Source organism: Pongo pygmaeus, chromosome 12, assembly GCF_028885625.2.
Source record: "Pongo pygmaeus isolate AG05252 chromosome 12, NHGRI_mPonPyg2-v2.0_pri, whole genome shotgun sequence".
NCBI lineage: Eukaryota > Metazoa > Chordata > Mammalia > Primates > Hominidae > Pongo > Pongo pygmaeus.
Window position 1 is genome coordinate 123,658,614 of NC_072385.2, and position 23,829 is coordinate 123,682,442.

Sequence of the window (23,829 nt, forward strand, 5' to 3'; positions counted from 1 at the left end):
TGCAGATTAGCATCTGTAGCCCCATGGGGGAGGGGGCCTTGCCCCATTGCCCAGCACAGCACCGTGCACCAAGCAAGCATGGCAGTTTGTGGAGGGCAGTAGTGAGTGTGAGCGAGGGGACACCACAGATGGTAACTTGGGCTCTCCTCTCTCCCCAGGGTGGGTGCCCAAAACCCTTCCCTGTGGACACTCATCTCACGGAGATGTGTGGAGGGGGTTCTCTCCCTCCACCCCTCTCCTCCCACAAGGGGTATTTTGCAAGGACACCACTGGCAGCCCCATCCACTCCTAGTGAGGGAAAGCGGCTCATCTGATGTGACTGAAGAAATAAATGACCTTCTTGCCTGGCCGCCACCTCCCTCACCTTGTCCCCACCCTGAGGGCAGAGGTCTGGGGTTGTTCTCTTGTCTGCCTAGGATTGGGAAGTTTATTATAAAGGGGGGGAACGTATTAGGATGCTGATTCTTGCCATGGAGCCAGCTTACCAATCCAGAGCCACCAGCAAAAGGTGTGTGTGTGTGTGTGTGTGTGTGTGTGTACGCGATGTGTATGCATGTGTAATTATATGTGTACACATATAATTTAGTGACTTCAACCTGAGTGATTTTCCCGGGTACATTTGGCAATGTCTGGAAACATTTTTGGTTATTACAACTGGGGAGTTGAGGGGACATGCCTACTAGCATCTTATGGGTAGGGCCAAGGATACTGCTCAACACCCCACAATGCACAGGACAGCCCCCACTTCCCCGCACACACCAAAGAATTATGCTTCTCCAAATGGTAACAGTTCTGAGGAGAGGAGACTCGACAAATATATTCCCCTATTGGTCACCTCTTAGATTTACCTTTTTTTCTTTCTTTTCTTTTTTTTTTTTTTTTTTTTTTTGAGAAAGGGTCTCACTCAGGGCTGGGTGGCTCACACTTGTAATCCCAGCACTTTGGGAGGCCGAAGTGGGCAGATCACTTGAGGCCAGGAGTTTGAGATCAGCCTGGCCAACATAGTGAAACCCAGTCTCTACTAAAAATACAAAAATTAGCCGGGTGTGGTGGCGGGTGCCTGTAATCCCAGCTACTTGGCAGGCTGAGGCAAGAGAATTGCTTAAACTTGGGAGGTGGAGGTTGCAGTGAGCCGAGATCGCGCCACTGCACTCCAGCCTGGGCGACAGAGCAAGATGCGGTCTGAAAAAAAGGGGGGTGGGTCTCATTCTGTCACCCAGGCAGGAGCACAGTGGTGCGATCTTGGCTCACTGCAGCCTCAACCTCTTGGGCTCAAGTGATCCTCCTACCTCAGCCTCCTGAGTAGCTGGGACCACAGGCACATGACACCACACCAGGCTAATTTTGTTTACTTTTTGTAGAGACTAGGTCTTACTATGTTGCCCAGGCTGGTCTGGACTCCAGGGCTCAAGCAGTCCTCCTGCCTCAGCTTCCCAAAGTGCTGGGATGACAGGCATGAGCCACCGCGCCCGGCCAGATTCACCTTTTGACTAGTTGCAGACTCTAATGGTAAGGGGTGTGCGGATTAAACCACGCCTCATTCCCAGAGGAGGAGTCAAAGGTGCTGCAGGGTGTCCCGCACACCACTGCCCTGGAAAGTGGTGCACAAGCGAGCCGCCACTCCCCTCCTGTTCTTAAACAGGAAGGAGCTCGAGGAAACGCAGCTTCGAGTGCTCAGGAAAAGGGCTGAGTGCCCTGTGGTGTGGCTGGGCAGAAACAGGAAGGTGTGCAGCCTTCATGGCTGGTTTGCTGTGGACAGCACACTCCCACACCCAGCAGCTGCAGCCGGGCACAGGAGGTCTTCACTGGGTCCCACACGGGAGCAGGGAGGGGGTGGTACATGTGGCTTCTCATCCAGAACCTCATAGACCTGTTTTGTTCCTGCCTCTACTCTAGCTGACTTGCTTGGGATGCGTGGCCCTCCACGCAGTGCTTTGCCTGTGGCCATTTCCATTTTTTTTTTTTTAATTAATGAACTTTATTTTTTAGAGCTGTTTAGTTCACGGCAAAATCGGGTGGAAAGCACAGAGTTCTCTACATACCTCCTGCTCTCCCTACTACCAGGGTGGCTGTTTGTTACAACGGATGAAGCTGCCTTGTCCCTTCACACGTCATTATCACCCAAGTCCATAGGTTACATTAGGACTCACTGCTGGTGCTGTATATTCTATGGGTTTTGACAACTGTGCAATGACATGGCTCCACCACTACAGTATCATACAGAGCAGTTTCACTGCCTTAAAAATGCCCTGTGCTCTGCCTGCTCATCCCTCCCTTCCTCCTAACCCCTAGGAACCACTGATCTTTTTATTATCTCCACACCTTTGCCTTTCCTAGGATATCATAGGGTTGCAATCCTCCATAGGCATAGCCTTTTCAGACTGGCTTCTCTCACCTACTGATATGCAGATGAGTTCCCCCATGTCTTTTCATGGCTTGCTAGCTCATTTGTTCTTAGTGCTGTGGAATAATATTCCATTGTCTGGATGCACCACAGCTAATTTATCCATTCACCCGCTGAAGGACACCTTCGCTGCCTCCGAGTTCCACCTGTTATGAATAATTGTGAATAAAGCCACTAGAAACACCCATGTGCAGGTTTTTGTGTGGACATAAGTTTTTTTAACTCCTCTGGGTAAATATCAAGGAGCATGATTGTTGGATCACAGGGTAAAAGTGTGTTTAGCTTTCTAAGGATCTGTCAAACTGTCTTCCAAGGTGGCTGTACTGTTTTGCGTTCCCACCAGCAGTGAGTGAAGGTTCCTGTAGCTTCACATCCTCCCTCGCATTTGGTGCTGAGTGTCCTGGATTTGGGCCATTCTCATCGGTGTTTGCTTTAATTTACAATTCCCTGACAGCCATTTGTTTTTAAGCCATATTACTTTAAGACCACACAGGACCAATCTTTACTGTGAACCAAAGTCTCAAAATGTCCCATCAGGGATCCCAAATGACATTATGTTCTGGTGGCACAGAGCACCTGCGCAGGAGGTGATATAAAGGGAGGATACCCCAAGTTGCCCAGAAGACAGGCTGACAAACACTGTCCCTGCAGTCCTGCCTGATGTGACAATGCCCAGTCTACACTAGGACACGAACATCTCCACGCAGTGCGCATTACAGTCCAGAAGGAGCATCACATCCACTTTGTCACTTAATGCCTGGAAACCCAGACCTGAGGCGGGAGGAGACTTGCTGGAGCCACACAGCGGGAAGGGAGAGTCAAGGTCCCTGCGCGGAACTTCGGCTGCGGAGACCCACGTCTCTATTGTTCAAAGCACAACATGACATCCTTGCAGAATCCTTTAAGGAGCTCAGATGCCTCCTTGCTTAGACTAAGGGCCTATCCAGTATTTCACAGATACATGCATCTCCCGGGTGGTGCCCACCTCAGGGGCACCTGCACACCTCAGACCGGGCCATCAGGCATCCTGGGGCCCCACTCTGCTCACCAGCCCCCATGAGAACTCAGGGCCTACCTCCGTCCTACACAAGCAGTGATCCAGAGGACCCAGGCCATCAAGATCCCCAGTAGTTCCCACACTTGAACTTTCCTATCAGGGTGGTGGGCTGGTCTTCACGCTGGAATACAAGTCTCATTTAGGCACTCTTTCACTCATTCAAAACATTCTTAATTGGACTCCTACTATGTGCCAGGCACCATCCTAAGATGCAGCAGAGAACAAGAGTGATTCCTGTTTTCAAGGAACCCGCAGTGTGATAAGTGCCCAGGAGATTTCGCGGCCAATGATATGTGTCATAGGTGAGTGAGTGCAGGATGCCAGGGGAGACTGCAGAAGGGCCTCCAGCCCCACCTGGAATCTGGGAAGGCTTCCCAGAGGAGGTGACATCTAAACAGAGACTTGAAGAGTGAATAATAGTCATGTAGAGAGAGAGAGACAATGGGGAGGGGTGGGTTGTAGGGAGCAACCCTGCTAGGGACTTTACAAGAAGCTCTTACACCCAGACAGGAGTAGCTCAGCCCTGCAGGAAGGTGGCCCTCTGTGGACACACCATGGAGGCCAGTGGGTGGTGACAGTCAGCACCCCCAGCTTTCTAGGCCTGAATGGATCACAGCTGGGGAGGCCTTTGGCCCAGAGCCAGAAGGCTTGTCCCAGCAGACTGGTCTGGCTGGAAAAATCCCAATTCAACAACACAAGCAGCACACACCTACCCACGCCCCTGCCCCAGCAGACCCTGCATAAATAGTCCCCGGATCTCGTGGGCCCCGGTATGCCCACTAAGATGGGGGCTGAGCCCAGGGTACATACATGTGGCTTATTTTCCAACCTGCCCACACACTTCCTCACTACCCCAGAGCACAGAAGCGGCTGTCTCCAGACCAAGCAAACCTTGCACACTTCTGACTGAGAGCTGGATTTGTTTTTCTTAATTGCAAATCTACTGTGGCCAAGGGAAAAGCTGCCCAACAATTGCACAACACGCTCAGTCTGCAACTCTGAGCTGCAGGTACTCGTGCAATTAAATCTGTGCAGAGCTTTTCTGAAGTGGTTCTAATTCCTGCCTGGACCTCCAGGTGGACTCGGGTCAGGGAGTCCACCTTCCCTAACAAGAGGCCATGCCTGACTTGGGGGAGCTTTGTCCAAAGTATTTATGGTTGGGCCACATCTGATTCCAGTTGAGGGGGCTGCAGTACAGCCAGCAAGGACAGACTAAGAAAGAGCCACTGGTTCTGAGTGTGCGCTCAAGCCTCTCCAATCTTATTGTCTCCCAAACCTATACTCTCATGAATGGACGACTCTATACTTAAACCACAGTGCAAAGCCTGCCTTTAACCCTGTGAAATTTTATCTTATTTTCAGCTCTTTTCAAGCAACCAGAGCCTCTGGAATTTAATAGCATTCCAGTTTTGCGCCCTTAGCCAATCTGATGTACATACCAGGGCTGATAAAGTGGACGGTGGAATTGCTGGCATGGTTAAGGCAAAGCCTATTGAGAGACATCCAACGGTTATGGTCATCCCATCACTCAAGGCCTTGGAGGACAGGCCATCGGACCGTCTGCGCAGCCATCTAACTGTACCACTGCTCAGCTCCCATTGCAGAAGGGTCAGCCACGGCCATAGCTCCTGCCCATAGCCCAGCCCAGCCCACCAAGAAAAGGAGCCAGGCCTGTCCACTCCCACGTCCATCCACCCTCAGGAGCCCCATGGGCCACACCCATGCGGTGTCACAAACACTTTCCCTCCAAAGTAACTTCCACAAGCAACACCTCGCTCATCCTCACAATTTTTCTGGGAAACCAGTCGTGAGGGACATTTACAAGCAGAAAGCAGGAGGCACAGGTTTTTGGAAAGCTGTAAGGCTGGACTTCAAATGTAGTCTTCGGAATCACACACTGGCCCAGATGGACAAATTTTTATATTTTTAGTAGAGATGGGGTTTCACCATGTTGGCCAGGCTGGTCGAACTCCTGACCTCAGGTGATCTGCCCGTCTTGGCCTCCCAAAGTGCTGGGATTACAGGTATGAGCCACCGCACCCGACCACAAATATTTTTAATGATACAGAAAATGAATGATATAGTCTTAAGTGGAAAGAAAAAGCAGGGCCTGAAACAAATACATAGCATGACTCAATTACAGCATGGGTCTGTCCGCCTCGCTGTAAAGGAATACTGACCAGAAGAAATGGACCCATATGTCTGCTGTGATGATCTCTGAATTGTAGGATTATGCATTATAATTGTTTCTGTATTTTTCACATTTTCTACCATGAGGATTTAACATCTATAACCAGCTCAGGTGCCCAGCAAACAGCAGCCATTCTCCAGTCTCTCCCTGGAACATGCAGTGTGGTCACGGATGAACGGCTGTGCCGTCTCCTCAAATGTGTACACAGACGCCCGAACCCCGAGGGCAGTGGTGGTAGGGGGTGGGGCCTTTGGAAAGTAATTAGGTTGCAGTGAGGTCAGGAGAGTGAGGCCCCCGTGATGGTATTAGTGTCCTTGTAAGAAGAGGAAGAGACTAGAGCTTGCTCTCATTCCACAGGAGGACACAGAGAAAAAAGCTACCTGCAAAGCAGGAAGAGCCCTCCCCAGAACCTGACAGTGCGGACGCCCTGATCTAGACCTCCCGCCTCCAGAGCTGAGTATGTGTCTGCGTTTAGGCGGCCCGGTCCATGGAGCTTTGTTATGGCAGCAGGTGAGGGCTGAGGCAAGCACCCTCCTTTATCAGGACAGGAAGTAAAACTAACAGCTGCAACCAAATCTCTCTGGCCCCGCACAAGCCTTGGAAATATTAACTGTGTGTGCAAATGAGTCCCACACTTCCCTTCAAAGCAGTCAAAAAAAAAAAAAACCAAAACATGAAACCACCTTTCTCTACTTTTTCTTGGGCAAGGTAGCTGCAGAGTCCTGACTCCGGAAGATGGCAGAGAATTCAGATGCTGGCACCATCCTTAGGGTCCCGCCATGTCCTAAACCCCATCAAGAACCTTAAACCCAGACAAGTTACCCCAGAAGAGCCAGTGTCATCCCATCCTCCAATGTCCAGCCTGTCTTGAGGTCACAGGAGTAGAAATTACCACCTTGGTCAATTAAGGCCTTCAGTCCAAAGTCAAAACGCCTCCCCGCCTCACCCGTGCCCTCAACCAGCATCTTCACCTCCTCCAGCGCTCTCTCCTTGCACTCCCTGAAAGCCCTCCCTGTGCCTGCCCTGTCCCCTTGGTGGCTTGCCGCCCTTGAATACCCTCCCCCATGCCTGGCCCCCCTCGGTGGCTCACCACCCTGGGGATGGGGATGGGGATTCTGGATGTCCCTTTATGTTTCTGTGTTCACTGTTCACACTGGACTCAGTTCCTCAACAGAACACCCTCATAACCTTTTGTATCTCGGTGCCCGGCCAGGGTCTGCCCTCAGAGTGGATGCTCAGCCAGGGCTGCTCAGGAGGTGCCAGTGTGGGGAGGTGGGCAGGACACGGGAGCCAGGGGGAGGAGGGGGCTGCCGAGAGATGGCAGGGGGCTTCAGAGGTGGCAGGGGCCCTGCCCACAGAGGGTGGAAGAGTGTGTGTGGGCAGACAGTGCATGAAAGGACAGGGATGGGGTGTGGTCGTGACACTCAGATGGCAGCAGGTGGGCACAGCAGGTGCCTGCAGTGAGTGAGAGTTGTTGACTGCACTGGTGTCCACAGAGTTGAGAAGCCAGCAGAATGCCAGTTACATTCGCAAGCACTGTCCAGACACCTTTCCAGGTAAAGCGCTGCTGGTGTGAAGCAACGGAAAGGTGCAGTCTGGGTCCTGGCTCAGGGGCAAGGGTGCATTTGCTGCGGCTCCACCCAGCCGCCTTCCACCTGCCATTTGAGGCGGTGCAGCCTGCGTGGCAGCCTCCTCACACCTCTCAACAGCGCTTTCTAGAAGGATGCAGCCTCACTACTGAACAGCAGGGTGTTCGTTAAAGAAGTTACGGTGCACACCCAGGAACAGAGTACTGCTTTCAAATTTGGCCCACAAGGGGTGATTTTAATAACACAGGACAACATATCTGATTAATTATTATGTTAAACAGGTTACAATACAGTATGTAAAAATATTCTGTTTATGGCAAACTTAAATAAAATATGCATTTTGTGACAGTCAAAAGATATAAAGGCTGGGCGCAGTGGCTCACACCTGTAATCCAGCACTTTGGGAGGCCAAGGCGGGCAGATCACTTGAGATCAGGAGTTCAAGACCAGCCTGGCTAACATGGTGAAGCCCCATCTCTACTAAAAATACAAAAATTAACCAGGTGTGGTGATGCACGCCTGTAATCCCAGCTACTTGGGAGGCTGAGGTGGGAGGACTGCTTGAACCCAGGAGGTGGAAGTTGCAGTGAGCCGAGATTGTGCCACTGCACTGCAGCTTGGGTCAGTGAGACCCAATCTCAAAAGAAAAAGGGATTTTTTTTTGGTAAAGTCAAGTTTATTAAGGTATACTTTACACACAATTAAGTTCATCCTTTGTAGAGTGTACAGGTCACTAAGTTTTGACAAATGTGTAACCACCAACATAAGAATTTCAGCACAAGACTGAAATCTTTTAAAATTATGTTAATAAATGGCTATGGCTAATGTGTTAGTCTGTTTGCATTATTACAAAGGAATACCTGAGACTGGGGAATTTATAAAGAAAAGTGTCTTCACTGGCTCACAGTTCTGCAGCCTGTACAGGGAGTGTGGTGCCAGCATCTGCTTCTGGTGGAGCTTACAATCATGGTGGGAGGCAATGGGGAGCCAACGTGTCACATGGCAAGAGCGGGAACAAAAGAATAGGGAGGTGACACACTCTTTTAATCAAACAAATTGCTCACTCATCACCAAGGGGATGGCCCAAGCCATTCATGAGGAATCTGCCCCCCGATCCAATCAACTCCCACCAGACCCCTCCTGCAACGCTGGGGATCACATTTCAACATGGACTTGGAGGGGACACGCATCCAAACCACATCAGCTAATATAATTATTGTCTCTGCAGCTACTCTCTTGAATTATTGAGAGCTTGTCAACCGATTCCTTCGGGCAGTAAGGGAGCCAGCACCTGCCGAGTGCCTACCACGCATAAGGGGCTGTCATGGGGCTGCATTTGGTTTCACTTCTTCCTTCAACTCTCAGAGAAAGATATGATCCCTGTCCCTGTTGTACAGTGAGGGAACTAAAGTCTGGAAGGTAAGCACCCTGCCCCAGGCCACACAGCTGCTAACAGGATGATCTGGGCTCAAATCGATGGCAATTCTCACTTCAGAGTTGATGTGATCCCAACACGCCACGCTGCAAACAACATCACCGTAATTTGTGTTCTTGGCTAACCGCTTTTCTTCGAGCTTTTTAAAGGACACGAGATGGGAGTGGCGGTCGTACCTGTGCCCCCTGGCCCCCATCCCCCATGGCTCTGATGCACAAGGAGCTGTTGCTCCACAGCTGAGGGCCCCAGGAAAGCCCCGAGTCCCGGGAGGGGCCACTGAGTGTCCAGGTGGGAGGGGCTCCCTCGTCAGCCCTGTCCTGCCTGGTGAATTCTAGGGAAGAACAAAGTGTTGCTAAATGGAAAAAACAAAAACAGGTTGTAAAATAGTAGATAAGGAATGGTCTCACTTACAGAATTATGTCTATAGGAATATGCATCCAGCCAGGGCCTGCTGGGGCAGGGCACACTGTACTCCAAAATGTTACCTCTCCCGACGGGACTGTGGGTGGAAATGCTTTCCTCCCCTTCCCCACCTCTTTTCTCTTTTGTGACGTTCTAGTATTTCTTCCCTAAAGGCAGCTGACTATGGGAGACATCTTCAACTCCCCTCCAGGCTCCCAGCTCCCTGCCAAGGCCTACTCCTCTGCAGCTGACCCAAGGAATTCTTCCATGACAGGGCCCCCCACCCATCTCTTCCTCCTTCTGTCCAGTCAGTATTTTAAGGCACCTATTCTCTGGGTGAATAAGGACAAAGGGTCCGGCCCTAGGGAGTTCTCCACTCTGGTGGAGGACACGTCAACAGCCAACATCAGCCAACGACAATCAACAAAAAAGATAAGATTACAGGCAGGGCCATGGCTGAAAGGCAGTGATCAGGGCGCCTCCTCTACGCCGTGGGGTAGAACTGCCGCCTCCACTCTGAGACCTCCCTGCTTGTGCCCAGCTCAATCCCAGGCCCTTTCCAAGAAGGCTTCTCAGAACCACATGCTGTATTTGAATTAAATACACCCGTGTCTGTCTCCCTGCATTTCTGGAGGGCAAGGTCTGGCTCCACTGCACCTCTTGCCCTGTCCCCCGAATAGGCCCTGCAGACAGGATGCCTCCCGCTGGACTGTCAGCTCCCTGAGGGCAGGCTCGTCTCCTTGCATCCTGAAGAGGAACAGCTGTCGCTGTAATCCTTAAAGACCACAGCAAAAACAAGAATGATCAACACAAAATCTTGTAACGCAAGTGCCAATACTACAACAAAGCAACCAAAAGCCAGAAGGCTGCACACCACTGTGTGTGACTGTGTGAGAAGGCGACCATCAGTGATTTTTTTTTTTTTTGCCCTGTATTTTGCCAATTTTCTGATATGTTCTTACATAACTCTTATAATTAAAATAAGTGTTTTATGCAGCCCATTGTGCCAGGGCTCTGGCGTTCTGCCCCACTGACCTCGAGGACTCAGCTGAGACTGGGGATTCGAGACTCGGGGGACTTAGGACGCCCTGAAGGAAGGAAGGAGCCTGCAGCATCTGGAGCACTGCAGGCAGCAGATGCCAGAGCCGCTGCCTGTGGGGAAGCAGGCGGGCCGGGCCAGGCCACCCGAGCTCCAGGGCCAGCCAGCCATGACACTAGGGGACAGAGGACTTGGCCAGGACGGACTTTCCTAGAGGCCCAAGGGATAAAAACAGACCTCCTGACCCAAATGCATCATAAAGTCAACCCCGCAGGAGCCCCTGTGATGGCCGGGTTGCCTGGCCCAGAAGTTCCCAAGGACCCTGAGTTCCAAAGATTTGACCTCGACAAGATCCTTGGGGCTAAAGTGGACAGGTCCCAGTGTGGGGGCTGAGCCTCCCACTGCATGAAGATGGCATAAACCTCTGGGGGTGGTGCTGGTGGCCTGGGCTGGGCCACTGTGGGGGGCCTGTCTGTTCCAGAAGGCTGAGGACCAGGTGAGAGGGGGCAGCTGCTCGAGGCTGGACAGTGGAGGCTGAGGAAACCCAGCACCTCAAGGATAGAGAAGGCTTTCATCCTTGCCTTAGAATTCTGAAACATAAAAAAAAAAAAAAAAAAAAAAAAAAAAAAAACCTCAGCCCAGGGGATGTTGTGTCTGATATCATCTATCCTGAGATCCGCTCAGCACCCAATCTCCAGTTTCTAGGAACATTTCTGTCACTCGTCACTTTCAATGACTTTAAATTTTAATTTTTCTATTATCGAGTCGGATGATCTGATGATGCCGATGCTTCCAGGCCTCTGTGATCCCCTCATGTCTCATTCATGGAGAAGCAGCATGTCTCTCCCTCTGCTCCAAGCCTCAGTTTCGCCATCTGCCTCTCATCCCAAGCAAGGGATCTTACCACCTCCCTCGCCTCCGAGTCCCACTGGCCCAAATGCTGGCCCAAAGCCACTCTCCTTCCCAGAGCATCCTTTCCCTCTTCTTGGCCCGTGTAGTTACAGAAACCCAACTCATCCCTCCTGCTGCTCCAGGAAAACCCTGGCCCTGGGTCGCAGCTCTCAGGCTGCTGCTCTCACCCGCCCTGTACAGCTGTGTGGCTGAGACTCAGAACACTGCCCAGGGCTCAGGCCAGCTTGGAGGAGAGCCAGGCAGCGCCTGTGTGTGAGGCTCCCTCTCTCGGGTCCCTTGTAGGGCTGATCCCTCCCTCTGGGGGCGGGAGGGGCTGAAGTCATGGAGGCCAGAAGAGGGGCTTTAGAGGCAGGAGGGGGGCCACAGTCCCGGGACCCAGAGCCTGGCCACCTTCTCCAGAACCAGCCACAGTTTTGGGGTCAGGGAGTTGGCTCCTTACACACCCACAGGCTCCAGATCCTGTCCTTGGGGCAGGGAACAGGAGCAGCTGTCACCGTCTCCACAGGTGACGCCCTTCTGAGGAGCAGCCGTGGCTGACAGAGAGCGATGGGACCCACGCCACCCTCTCGGCAGGCGGGGAGGAAGAGCTCTCCAGGCTGATCTCAGCTGTTTCGGGAAGGCTGCGGCTAGGTGTGGGGGCTTCAGGCCCCGACTGCTGGGTTCTGCCTTGGTGACGCCACTTGCCCCACTGTGTCACAGCCATACACTCGTCTGTCTGCCTCCCTGACCCAACTGGGAGCTCCTGGATGTGTCACAGCCATACGCTCGCCTGTCTGCCTCCCCGATCCAACTGGGAGCTCCTGGGGGGAGATTATGCCTTACCCATCAATGTGTCCACTGTGTTGGACACAGTATCCGGGACATAATAGGTGCTTTGTAATTGACAGAAGGCATGGAGTGGGTGCTCCATACACTCCTATGACTCCAGCGGGGCCCCCATGGGGCTTCCCCCACCGACAACCCTCCTCCCCCACCTTAGCCACACAGCCCAGGGCACCACCCAGCTTCCTCACCATGGCTCAGGACTTGGAGATGCGATTTTTGTGATCTTTAGCCCCGATCGAGGAATGACCAGAAATAAAGCAACACTAAACCAGACCAGATGGTGAAGAGGGCTGGACTGATACATATTCACTGTGCACCCAACGTGTAAGCAACGTGTTTGGCTTTCAAATAAGACAAAGATGACCATTGTGTGTATTCCTTCATCTGCAAAAATAATCAGGGCAAACAAAAGAAAGGATGTGAAACACCCTCTAAGAAGGAGAGAAACATCTGAGGCGCTGGCGGGCCTGGAGGAGGCAGCTGGGCCCGCTGGCTTAAGGCTGCAGCACAGAGCCAAGCCCTGACCTGAAGCCAGTGAGCAGCAGAAAACCCCCCAGACAAAGCCAGACCTCCCCAACGGCGCACGCCCCTCCCTATCCTCCATGGCATGCTGACCCCTGACAGCGAGATTCCCGGAGCACACCAGGCCCAGGGACCTTTCCCGGCAGGCCCAGGTCCAGCGCCTGGCTGACACTCAGGTGGCCTCCTCTAGGAGGTGAATGGGGAATCTTAGAGGGAGGAGGAGGAGTTTGGAACGGAAGGCAAGGGGAAGGCTGCCCTGGGAACAAAGGCAACAGTGTTGACTGGCGTAGAGGAGACAGACATGGTGTCTCCAAATCGTCCACTCTTCCCACTGACTGACCCCTCACTGCAATAGGACACAGGGCTCTGCAGGACCCCCAGGTCACAGCCAAGGCGGGGCCACACTGGGGGGCTTCCTTCCCAGGTGGGGCTATCCAGTCAAAGACCACCCTCCCCACCCCACCCCCTGGGCCTGCACCTGGGGCCTCAAAGCCCAGGTAAACAGGGCGGATGATTTAGGAAAAGCTCTTCTTGGAGGAGAGCGAGAAAAGGGTAAAAGACAGGGTGCAGGTGTGGACACAAGCCTGGCTTGTCCACTCAGTTCTGGGGGCAGAGTCACCTCCAAGGAGACAATGTATAGTCCCACTGGCATTCCCCTCCAACCCCGGTGGCCAGCCAGACTCACTAACCCAAACTGCAAATGACAGGGCCACAACAAACCACATGCCACCCCAAACCCGCCCTGCCTGGCCCCAGGGCTCCACCTCTGCTGCTCCAGGCCCACCTGCCCCCTGGCCTCCTCTGTTTGCTCCATGCCGGGTCACTGGACACTGCAGCCTGGAGGTGCCTCCTCTATTTGCTGGCTCCATGCTGGGTCACTGGACCCGCAGCCCGGAGATGCCAGCTCTGCCTCGGATCTCACAGGTGAAGTGGGGCTGCCCCATCACACGTCCAATTCTGTGACAACCTTAGATGGGCCCCCTTAGCTTGGAGATGAGGAAACTGAGCCCCACGGGGATGAAGGACAGCCAAAACCTGGTGGAAAAGTTGGAATTTAAGCCCAAGTCCTCCCAGAATGCTGTTGCTACCTGGGAGCCCCCAAGACCCCCAGGAGCAGGGCACCACATCTTTGGGATTTTCCAACAGCTGGTACACCTGTATGGGTAGCTCCAAAACACACCCCTGGCAGGCTCCTGTGCCCTGCAAAAGGCCAGTGCCAGCAGTGGCCCCATCAACTGGAGTCTGCCCTATGTGCCCTGGCATCATGGGGCAGCCTTGCCTGAGGGCCAGCTCACAGTCGCTGCTCAGTTCCCACACGTTAGACCCTGGTCTGGGGACCAGACAAAGCGGCTGGCCCTTGGCCAGCCCCTCCTCTGCTCCTTGGAGCCTCTTCCCACCTGCATCCAACTAAGTGTTCCCCAGAGAGCCAGCAGGATCTGCACATGAGGGTTTAGGGCTTGTATGGGTTGGAACAAGACAGGCCAGTGTCAAGCCAGCCTGGAAATCCTAACCCCAAAGTCTTCCCCCACTGCCAAGTCCCGAGCATGCACCTGCAGGCAGGCATGGGTGAGCACAGGCTACTTCTCTGTGCCCCCGCGACATACACAGGTGTCCCACCTGCCCCATGACTGATGAAGAAGATAAAAGCAGAGGCGATTTGGGGAATGGGAAGGGAGCCACTACTGAAGGGAAAGAGAAATGCAGGAAGGAGACTGGAAAGACGGTGCGCAGATTAGCCAGGCATGCCCAATGGGCCCATACAAAGGAATGCGGAGACTCCACTTGGGCAGAAGGCCAAGGCCAAATACAGTATCTGTGTGCCTGCCACTCCTGAGGCCTAACCCAGCACATTTCTTGGAGATAAGTGGGCCAGGTAGGCGCCTGCACGTTGAGATAAGGGCTAAGTATAGAAGGAGAAAGTTGTTTTTTCCAAAACGTCAAGAAGCACATTTCAAGGAGTAAGGAGGTCTCAAGGACACACTGGGGGCAGCCTAATGAGGCCAGAACCTTTTCCTTTTTCAAAATTACAAGCTGAACTTCTATGCCTCCTTTGAGCTCAATTTCAGCTTTTCCTAGCGGATCCGAACACAGCATATTCATTATTATTTGATTAATAAGGACCTGGTGACAGTTTCCAATGGACAAAGTTAGCTGGCTTAATTTAACTACCACCTCCTCCAAGAAGTCCTCAGGGATCCCCTCTCAGTTCTCTGCTACATTTAGGCTGCCCCTGAGTCCTGTCAGAGCCCACCTCCCTCTGCCTGGAGCTCTTGCTGCTGTTGAACTTGCTCCTGCCTGGGACAGGTGCTCACAAATGCTGTCAAACGGGCCTGAGCTACGAGGCAGCCAGGAAGCCAGGGCTCCGGCCCCACCAAGTGTCAACATCCACCTTGATCCAGCCTCCCAGGCCTGCAAGTACTATGGACTCGGAGGCAGACATTCCTGTAGGGCCTCTATGGATTCTGCAGATGCGCAAGGCCAGAAAAAAATCCCGAGAGAATTCCTCAAGGGCTGGAGGAAAATCCTAACTAGCCATGACAGCTGTGGAAGCCGTCACAGCCCCTTACAAGGGATATGTGAGCCCTGAGGTCAACAAACTCTAAGAGGCAAGATGGGGGCCCAGAAATCAGGCCGCGGGCATCATGTGACTCACACAGCAGGATTCAGTGGCCCTCTGCTCCCCACACCACAGAGCTGGAGGGGAATCCTTGTGTTGCTGCAGCCACCCCAGCACAGGGTTTTCAGCCTGAGAGGGCTCGTTGATGTGATGGGCAGGTTCCAGCGCAAAGGTGGCCGGCCTGAGGCGACCGTGAGTCCTCAGGCTTCCCCCAGTCACGGGGCAACGCCATCGGCTGCCGCCAGCTTGGGAGATGTGCTTTTGGGAAAATCGAGTCACCACAGCATTCCCCTGCTGTCTCTCCCCACTTGGTTTAGATGTTGGTGAAGAAAACGAAGCCAGTTACGGCAATGACTTCCAACAGATACAATCAAATAATCTATTCCTGGATTCCGCAAGTACTGAAATGTCGGTAATTCAATTCCTGAAATGCCATTTTGGAGCTGCCGGAGCAGACTGCGGAGAAAGCTCAGTAAACACACACATCAGTTCAAGCCCAAACACACCCACTGACCTTGAGCCCCGGTGCCCGGTGCTGTGCTGAGAGGCCAGCTCCCCGAGGGCGGCCACCACCAGACAGGGCCTGGGGAATGGGCGGTCCAGGAGGGAGGCAGCAGCGACAGCAAATAAATATTGACAACGCTGCAGGAGGCGTGCTGCTGGGAAAATGTGGACGAACTGCACTGAGCTCGAGGAAAGAGTACTCAGTGTGTCTGCGGGAGTCAGAAGGCTCCCAAAGCAAGCTTGACTTACTCTGTGATTAAAAGCCAGGCCGGGGCTGGGAGCTGGGGGAACAGAGAGGTGGGAACCACCCTGCCCTCAAGGAGCTCTGGCCTAGTGAATGAAGATACACATATGCTGACACGCACACACACCTACACACACATGCACACACACGCACAAACCTACACACACTGCACACACACACCTACACGTGCATATGGGCACACACATGCACACTTACACACACGTATGCACACACATGCACAAACCTACACACACTCCACACACACCCACACGTGCATATGTGCACACACATGCACACCTACACACACGTATGCACACACATGCACAAACCTACACATACCGCACACACACCTACACGTGCATATGTGCACACACATGCACACCTACACACACGTATGCACACATGCACAAACCTACACACACTGCACACACCCACATGTGCATGTGCACACATGCACACACCTACACACACGTATGCACACATGCACAAACCTACACACACTGCACACACCCACATGTGCATGTGCACACATGCACACACCTACACACACGTATGCACACACATGCACAAACCCACACACAATGCACACACACACCTACACATGCATATGTGCACACATGCACACACCTATACATGTGTATGTGCATATGCACACACAGGCACACACCTACACATGTGTATGGACACACACGGAAAGCCTTGGAACTGATGTCACCATGTGCACACACATCTACAATGCACATGTACCCACATACACACCTACACACGTATATACACACATGCACACACCTATACACACATATGCACACACCTACACATGCATATGGGCACACACGCACGTACACACATGCAAGCACACAGGCACACAGGCACACAGGCACACAGTCCCAGGGCAGGCAGGGTAAGAGTCACATGAGGAATCCTGAATACCCCACACTGCATGGGGATCCAGGGCCGGGGGGGGTGGCCCCAGCAGTAGAGGCTGCTCATCTCCGAAGCTCTGTCACCCTCCACTCCAGCTCAGGGCTCACGCTGACATCAGTTCTAAGGCTTTCCATGGGAGTGTGGGTCATGGGACTGTGATATGGGACAAGGGCTTTTCTGGCACATTCGACAAATTTTTGCTAGGAAGCCTAAAATTTACATCTTTGTGAGGAAGCATAAAATTTACATCTAAACCAACCCGTGGGATGACAGTGATTGTTGTTGCTATTATGATCTTGCTTTACATATTATTATACTTTCTGAAATGTATGAATTGGAGATTAAAATTTTAGTTGAGCCCAGGAGTTTAAGACCAGTCTGGGCAACATGGCAACATCCCATCTCTACAAAAAATTAGCCATGCGTGGTGGCACACACTTGTAGTCCCAGCTATTCAGGATGCTGAGGTGGGAGGATCACCTGAGCCTGGGAGTTTGAGGTTGCAGTGAGCTGTGATAAAGCTTGCACTCTAGCCTGGGTGACAGAGCAAGACTGTCTCAAAAAACAACAACAACAACAACAAAATTCCCCCTTAAAACAACACTATCATCCACCCGTCATCTGTATATTAAATATCTAACTGTAAAACTCTCAGCCTATTTTGAGAGACGAAGTTACCCTCAAGTCCCAAGCAGATGACAATAAACTGGAAAAGCAACGGGAAATCTCCAGACAGAACAATCTCCCTCGGACTCCCCAACATATCTCAGGGGTCACATCCAGGTCCTCCACCGGATGCTCCTCCCGGTCTCTGTTGGGCCATCTGGAGGGTGTCAGATCAGCTGGGCGAGCAAGGGCAGGGCCAGCCTGACTGCGGGATCTCAGGCAGCCTCCTCGCCCAGTCAATGTCTTTGTCCTAACACATCAAGGGACCTGGTGTCCCCCACCCCAGGAAAATCCTGGGCCTACACAGCCCCCTCAAACAAGGTCAGTGTATGAGACACACTCAGAGCTGCCCCCGGCCCCAGCATCCTTGGATCTAGCAGTGAAATAGTTGGTGCCTTCACCGTGCTGTGGTGGGAGGCCCAGAGGTGAAGGTGCAGAAAGCCCGTACCATAGAGCTCCTAGTGGAGAAGACGGGAGTGGAAGCGCACAGTGCAGGAAGCCTGGGGCTGGGGAGCCTGGGCAAGCACCAGAGAAGGTCTCCAGACCAAGCTCGAGCTGCGGGGTGGGAGTCGGATCACGGCCAGCACTGTGAGCTTGGTATGGGTGAGTCTCCTGATGCCAGACAGATGTGCTCTTGGAACAGCTGTCTGTGAACCTCATCTGGGAGAACCAGATCTTTATTTAAAGCAAATTAAGGGGCCGGGCGTGGTGGCTCACGCCTGTAATCTCAGCACTTTGGGAGGCCAAGGCAGGTGGATCACCTGAGGTCAGGAGTTCGAGACCAGCATGGCCAACACGGTGAAACCCTGTCTACCAAAAATGCAAAAATTAGCTGGGTGTGGTGGCAGGTGCCTGTAGTCCCAGATACTCAGGAGGCTGAGCCACAAGAATCGCTTGAACTCGGGAGGCAGAGGTTGCAGTGAGCCGAGATTGCACCACTGCACTCCAGCCTGGGCGACAGAGCGAGAATTGTTTCAAAAAAAATTAATAATAATAAAACAAAATAAAGCAAATTATGAAACTTTGTTCCTTAAGGCACCCAAACACACACCCACTGACCTTGAGCCCTGGTGCCTGGTGCTGTGCTGAGAGGCCGGCTCTCCAAGGCCGGCCACCACCAGACAGGGCCCAAGGAATGGGTGGTCCTGGAGGGAGGCAGCGGCGACCGCGAATAAATATTGACAACGCAGCGGGAGGTGTGCTGCTGGGAAAACGTGGACGACCTGCACTGAGCTCGAGGAAGGAGTACTCAGTGTGTCTGGGGGAGTGAATGCCTCCTCATGAGGCGTGCATCTCTGGTCTATATCACGTATAGCTGATCTCAGTGGGAGGCCGAGGACATGCGGTGTGGGTTCAGCACCCAGCAGGTGAGGCTCGCTCACAGAAAGGCAGCAAGAGGACCTCAACCCAGAACGCAGCAGGCCTGGGTCCAGTCCGGAGGGCCACCCACACCCCCTCACACACCCTCTTCTCCAAGCCTCATCCCTGAAGTGAACACAGAAAGGCCCACCCAGGTGGGTGTAGGGAGCCTGAAGGAGGGTGGACAGGGACCACCAAGCACCTGTTAGCTGTAGCCACATCTTAGGCTTTGAAGCAGCTAAGGGGGAGGGAGGTGTGCGGTTGGGGGTTGGGCAGGACATCATAATCCAGGGCTGAAGGGGAACCACCCAAATTCAGGTGGGAAGACAGACAATGGCGCCCGGCTGCAGCCTCCAAGAAAAGCCATCCATGGGAGACCCACCTGTCCCTCCGCAAGCCTTCGACCCGCTCTACCTCCAACTCCTGCACAGACTCCAGGCTGTCTGTTCAAACAGCTGGCACCTCGTCTGCCCATCTCCATGACACAAGGTGTATTTATTTCCAAGAACATGCCCTAGAGGAGGGGCTCAGGCTCTTGCAATTACTGCCCCACCACCTGGAGGCAGGTACACAGTGAGGGCACCCACTGGATGACCAAGATCCCAGCTGTCCTGGAATGCCACCCAATACCATCCAAGAGGAGCAAGGTCAGGGTCGGAGGCCTAGATCTCCCTGGCGGCCTCCATTTCTTCTTCCACACATGAGGTGGCCAAGTTCAGAACTCAGGGCGGGTAGTGTGGACACTCTCTCATGTCGGGATGGGGATAGGGTTGCATGAATCCCTTCCACCAAGCACCTGGAACTCTGGGAGATTTTCAGGCTGGTGGCCAGAGGCATCAGGACACGCACACCTGGTGGCACCTGGGTGACATCACAGAGATGTACAAGCTCACATTGTAGAAGGCCCCACAGTGGACAGGGCTTGGGGAGGAGGGCTTGGTCCCCCTATCTCAGAGAGGGAGAAAAGGACATAAAAGCGGGGAGGGATGGCCAGGTGCAGTGACTCACACCTATAAACCCAGCACTCTGGGAGGCTGAGGCAGGAGGACTGTTTGAGCCCAGGAGTTCAAGACCAGCCTGGGCAACATGGCAAAGCTCATCTCTACAAAATATACAACAATTAGTCTGGTGTGGGGGCATGTACCTGTAGTCCCAGCTACTTGGAAGGCTGAGGTGGGAGGATCACCTGAGCCGGGGGAGGTTGAGGCTACAGTGAGCCATGATCGCACCACCGCACTCCAGCCTAGGTGACAGAGTGAGACACTGTCTCCAAATAAAAAAAAAAAAGGAGGCGGGCGCTTAGGAGAGGAGGCAGTCAGGGCCGGGGACGGAAGTTCCATGGAAGCCATCCCGAGGGAAGCAGCGAGGAGTTTCCCCCGGGACGTACCTGATTGGCCTCCTCGTGCCCCACACAGCCTCCAGCCTCTGTCTCCCTGGCCGTTGCATTCCAGGTCACTGGCCTTGGGGCCCCTCCCTTCCCTGCCATCGGCAGTCATTCCCAGGAGGGTGGGGGAAAGAGTAGGGGGGGCATCACCCTCACCTCTCGGTCCTCAGGGCTCTGGCCAGTCCTTACTGCTGAAGAAAACACACCTCAGCTTCCCGGAGGGAACCCCGGCTGCCAGGCAGAAGTGGGGGCTCTGGGCCCAGCTCCCACACTCGACCCCAGGCAGATATCCCCCTCTGGGTGCTCTCCAGGACCTTTGCCACCCACATGCTGGGAGCCTGTGCACCCAGGCAGGGCAGGAGGACAAGGTCACTACCATCTCCAAGGTCACTGCAAGCTCCTCCCAAACTGAGGCCTGGAGGCCCTAATATAACCCACTCCCAAGGTCCACCCCTCCTCCAGGTGGCCTGCCCCACCAAGCTGGGACCAGTGCCCTTCCCTCTGAGGTGTCCCACCCCACCACCCGGCCAAGCGCCCTGAATCACCAGGCCTCCCTGAGCACCAGCTGAGTCGGCTCAGGGCACTAAACGCTTACCAGAAGGCAGGCAACCCCGACAGTGCCTAAAACAAGGGGCAAGATTGCCACTTAACAGATCAGAGAACCGAGGCTCAGAAATGGGAAATGACTCACCCAAGGTCACGCAGCCTACACGAGGACTGGAGATCCAAAACAAGCCTGGCTGCCCAGCCTTGCCGTGCCCAAACTATGGCTGGCCTCAGAGCCACCTCTGGAGCTTGTTTAAAATGCAGATTCCTGGCCCACCCTAAAGATTTGGCTTCAGCAGGTCTGGGATGACCCAGGAATCTGCACTTTAGCTGGTGAGCTCCTCAGTGGTTCTGACAGGAGGAGGCTTCGGGTCACACACTTCCCAGAAATACAGCTACACCACATGACTCTCCAGACCTGAAACGCCACATGTAGAGGGTATAGGCAGGACTGTGTCAGAGGCATCCCAAAAGGTCCCTTCTGGAAGCTCCTACAAACAGCCAAGAAAGCCCCAAGGTTCTTCAGTTGACCCAAGTCATCAGAGCAGCAGAAATGGGGGTGCTGGACAGTAAACCTCTGCCCAGCACCCCAGCAGCTCCTGCCAACCTGTCACACCGTGGAGCTCTGGGAGTCAGAAATACTTTTCTTGCCATGGTGTGGCAGTGGCCTCAGAAGGGCTGCAGGGGAATCACTCTCCCACCACTCCGACCTCTAATGCATTTACAAAAAATAACAACCCTCCCGTCTCAAGCCTACCTCAGGAAAAAAATCAGATACAGTATGGGTGAGAGTGAGAATGGGTTTTATTTTTTATTTATTTTTTTAATTTATTTTTTGAGACAAGGTCTTGCTCTGTCGGCCAGGCTGGAATGCAGTTGTATGATCATGGTTCACTGCAGCCTCAACCTCCTAGGCTCAAGTAATCCTCCCACCTTAGCCTCCCAAAGTGCTGAGATTACAGGCGTGAGACACCGAGAGAACCATCAAAGGGGCGCCTAGCTGTGTGACTCTGGGAAAACCAGTTTCCCTCTCCGGACCAGGGATTCCCCAGTCCGACTGTCCTCTGAGGTCCCCCTCTGCTCAGGAATGGTCCAAACTCATCCTCTCTAACACAGGCCACCATTCAACCCAATCCCATGACTCAGCGCTCCTACCTGACGCAGGGGCTTCTGGCTGCCCTCCTCAGCGTCTGGGCTGGGGAAGGTGCCAGGAGAGCCCCTCTATGTACAGACTCGCATTTGGGATGGCCTCAGGGCTACCCTCCCTTCTCTCCCAAAGCAGCAGAAATGGGATCCCGATCTGCAGATAAGCAGCCTGGGGGTGATATGTCCCTGGTGAGGCTGCCAAGTGGCAGAATGTTACAATAGAACACCGTGGAGGCCTTCCCCATCGCCCAGCTCACCTTTCCTTTCCTGAAGGAACAAAGCAGACATGCTCCTTTCCTGTCCTCTTCTCCTCTTGCTCAGCCCAGCCCCCCTGCATTCTGGGGGGTCCATCCACAGGAGTAGGACATGGAGGAGCTCAGGCTGGCCTCTCTCTGGAGCCAGGACTCAGGCATTCGAGGCTCTGCTTGCTGTCATGTGGCCCTCCCTGGACTGCTGTCCCCCACGCTCCTGCCCCCGCCCCCCAGGCTGCCACTCCAGGACTGAGTGCCAACAGCTCATTCTCGACACCTGGGTTCCGAAGCGCCGTTTGCCTCCATGAGGCTGGCACACAGCAAATGCTCCAAATGCTCAATAGACTCGCTGGCAGAGCAAACTGGATGCAATGGCAGCAGAGTCAAGTGAACCAGCTCCACAGCCCTGCCCATCACTTACTAGCTATGTGATCTTGGGTACATGATTTAACCTCTCTGAGCCTCAGTTTCCTCATTTTAAAAGAGAGATGAGAGTCCCAATTCATAAGATTATTGTAAGAATTAAATTAGCTAATGTCAGCCACGCATGGCAGCTCACTCCTGTAATCCCAACACTTTGGGAGGCTGAGGCAGGTGGATCACTTGAGGTCAGGAGTTTGAGGCCAACATGATGAAACACCATCTCTATTAAAAATACAAAAATTAGGCAGGCATGGTGGCGGGCGCCTATAATCCCAGCTACTCGGGAAACTGAAGCAGGAAAATCGCTTGAACCTGGGAGGCAGAGGTTGCAGTGAGCAGAGATCGTGCCACTGCACTCCAGCCTGATTGACAAGAGTGAGACCCTATCTCAAAAAAAAAAAAAAATTAAGAAGTTAGCTAACGTACATGAAAGCATCTGGAAAGCTTTCGAGAACTATGGAAACGTTATTTATGTGATTATCAAAAGATAACGATTGCCTTATGAGAAATCCTAGCCCTCTAATGTATTAGGGTAATACTGATAACATAAGAAGGGCTTTCACACATATGTACATGGCTGAGGAAATCAGTTTAAAAGAATTAATGAATCATCCACCTCAAGTCCCTAAATCTGACCGGTTTCACAAGAACAATGAGAAGATAAGTCCTCAGCTAGACAGCTGGGATCTGTCAGGACCCTCCACCGGCATTTTTCCCTTCCAATAATTTGAAGGCAATTAGGGCAACTGATTAAAATTCCAGAGACAGAGCAAAACAAAGCATGACTTATCTGTGCACTCTCCTCATTAGACGATGAGGCCAAAGTGGAACCAGCCTGCTCTCTCTCTCTCTCTCTGGGATCCACCCATCCCCTCCCACCCCTCTACAACCATTGCCTGGGCTCTCCCCACAAGCCCGACCACCCACCCAGGAGCTCACAGACTCGCCTGGAAAACCACACGGGCCACTGTCCAGCACTGGGGAGGCCAGACACGCCAGGCTTTCCGGGGCAGTCTCCCCTGTCTCATCTAGTATGACAGAAAAGGAGTCCCCTGGCCAACAGGCTCAGGACCATGTCCGGCTATGTCATTCCCACGGATCCCAGCCCGCAGCACACGCAAGGCACACGCCAGACACCCAGGAGGAGACTGTGGAGAGAATACTGCTGGACAGGCAAACAAAAGCACATTCAGAACGTCCAAAGGCATGTGGTGAGGAGAGAGACAGAAAGCGGGGGAGGACGGAGCAAGCAGCCCAGATAGGAGGGAGAGGAGAGACAAGAGAGGAGAAGGGAGCCCCAGGTTAACTATGCTGGAATGGCTACAGGGCCCGGGCCTCACCAGGAAAATGGCTGGTTTCCCGTCACAGGAGATTCGTTTTCCAAAGGAA

At 53.3% G+C, this 23,829-nt stretch overlaps 1 protein-coding gene across 7 annotated transcripts in view; it reads right to left on the minus strand.

Annotated features, from left to right (window-relative positions):
* HPCAL1 (hippocalcin like 1) overlaps positions 1–23,829 on the minus strand; it is a 124,887-nt gene that overhangs the window by 42,943 nt on the left and 58,115 nt on the right. The window contains exon 1 of one of the 7 annotated variants that reach the window (XM_054476315.2): positions 15,508–15,678. The exons of 5 other annotated variants lie outside the window; for them this stretch is intronic. The gene's annotated coding sequence lies outside the window, so the exon portion shown is untranslated. Of the gene's footprint in view, positions 1–4,900; positions 5,172–15,507; positions 15,679–23,829 lie in introns of those variants that run through there. One more of the 7 variants, XM_054476314.2, reaches the window with a different exon arrangement.